Source organism: Nansenia antarctica (assembly GCF_963989245.1).
Source record: "Nansenia antarctica genome assembly, chromosome: 6".
NCBI lineage: Eukaryota > Metazoa > Chordata > Actinopteri > Argentiniformes > Microstomatidae > Nansenia > Nansenia antarctica.
Window position 1 is genome coordinate 37,505,550 of NC_137676.1, and position 2,500 is coordinate 37,508,049.

Below are 2,500 nucleotides of genomic sequence, written 5' to 3' on the forward strand. Positions count from 1 at the left end.
AGAGAGGAGGGATGACATGCAGGATATGTCCCCGGCCGGATTCGAACCGGGGACCCTGCGGTTACATGGTCGACGCTTAACATGCACAGCCACACACACACGCACACGCGCACACGCACACGCACACGCACACACACACACACACACACACACACACACACACACACACACGTTCCTTATGGAAGGAAACATCCAGTGACATTGCATGCTGTCTGAGAGCACACCCAGCCTAGACACTCAACATGTTGCTGTTTTAGGACACTCACTCCATCAATGACCTAATTAGGAGTTCTCTATTGAGAGACAAAGCAGCCCTCCAGTCGCACTGCAGATATGGATCACATGCTGTGTGCCAGTGGACCTCCCAGGTCAGCGTAGATACAGTATGTGAACCGGCATTTCAAAGGATTATCAATCTGTCATCCGTCAATCCTCAGCTCTGTCTGTGCCGATTGGCACACATACTGCCCCTGCCTAACCTCTAAAAACACACACGCAAGCATGCATGCACACACACACACACACACACACACACACACACAAACACACACACACACACACACACAGCCTCTGCCTAACCCCTTACCCCTAAACACACACACACACACACACACACACATGCACTCTTGCACACACACTCGCACGCATAACACACACACACACACACACACACACACACACACACACACACCTGCATGTAGGAACACACACACATCCGCATGCAGGCACAGAGTAAATGCACACGCACACGCCCTCGGCCATGTCCTACTCTCTTCCTTATTTCTCACACACTGTCATACTCTCATACCCACACATGTCACACACACAACCCTCCTCTACTACTAGCTAGTCAGTGTAGAGTAGTGGGGATTACTCACCGAATCCATTGCATTGCAATATTTTGGCTTAACTAGCTAGTGTGTCATTGATTTTCAACGTCAAAATGTATTTACATTTTTCAGAATAAAAGTCTGAACATTTTGATTGGTTGCCGACTTTCCCCCCCTTTCACCCGCTGCTGTCACACATGAGGTTTGTCATGCATGGCTGTTAGGTTTGGGGGCAAATGTAAACAAACTTTTACTGTTACTACCCCTGCAGCCAAATCACAGCACTCTCTCTGTCTCCTACACCTCATCCTAACAAGCTCCGTTGCGTGCGTTGACGTTCCCGCTCGCTAAATAGAGACAGAGTGTCTGTTACCGCGCTTGACAGCCTAGGGCCTTTTGATGAATGTGCGTAGATTAGCACGGCCAAACTGAATATAGTGGGAGAGATCTGTGCATCTCAACGCTTGCGAGCAATCAGGAAGGGGTGTCAGGAGCAGACATTCGATTGAAAATCAACGTTTGTTTACAGTGGATGTGCCCAACCCTCCTCCTGGAGAGCTACCGTCCTGCAGGTTTTCACTCCCACGCTAACCTAACACCATCAGGTGTGCTAGGGGGTTAGGGTTGAAGTTTAAATGGAGGGTTGGACACACCTGGTTTATAGAATACCTACGTCGGTTCAGTGTAGGTGAAGGCGAAGGCTGGTGGAGGTAGACGAATGGAATTAGGAATGGTTTCAAACACACGTGTTTTATACCATTCCATGCAATACAATGAGCCTGTCTATCTCCACCAGCCTCCCCAGGGAAACAGACAGGGGATCACCACTGATGTTACTGGAGTGCCACTGTATTCAAAAGCAGGAGAGACTGACAGTGGTGGGTAAGGACCACCAGTCTCAGGGTAGGGTAGTGACCAGCCTCTAAGGTAAGGACCACCAGTCTCAGGGTAGGGTAGTGACCAGCCTCTAAGGTAAGGACCACCAGTCTCAGGGTAGGGTACTGACCAGCGTGTGAGGTTTTCACAGCGGGGCAGGAGAGCATTCAAGCGGGATATTGAGAGCATGCTGTTGACCACACAATCCTATGTTTTAAAAGTGTTACATTTCCCTGTCTACTGTTCCAATACCCCCGCTCACAGGAGGCTAATGCTGTGATTCTCTTTAGAGACCTTAAATTGTATGAATAGAAGAAAGCTGTTTCTAATATGAAAAAAGGTACAGGACTACAGTAAGTAGAGTGATCTCTGACTACTGACTGAGTTCAATGCAAAACATGACATAACATTCTATTACATTTACCCCCAGTCTCCTCTACAGACACTATACTCTAACTGTGGAACACATACTATACTCTAACTGTGGAACAGATACTATACTCTAACTGTGGAACAGATACTATACTCTAACTGTGGAACACAGGCTATACTCTAACTGTGGAACAGATACTATACTCTAACTGTGGAACACACACTATACTCTAACTGTGGAGCATATACTATAGTCTAACTGTGGAACAGATGCTATACTCTAACTGTGGAACAGATACTATACTCTAACTGTGGAACAGATACTATACTCTAACTGTGGAACAGATACTATACTCTAACTGTGGAACAGATGCTATACTCTAACTGTGGAACAGATGCTATACTCTAACTGTGGAACAGAT

The 2,500-nt window shown here is 47.0% G+C and overlaps 1 protein-coding gene across 1 annotated transcript in view; it reads right to left on the reverse strand.

Moving 5' to 3' along the window:
- Positions 1-2,500, reverse strand: part of cacna1fb (calcium channel, voltage-dependent, L type, alpha 1F subunit) — a gene marked incomplete at its 3' end in the record, with an annotated part of 50,199 nt that overhangs the window by 36,300 nt on the left and 11,399 nt on the right. The gene's annotated exons all lie outside the window — the stretch shown is intronic.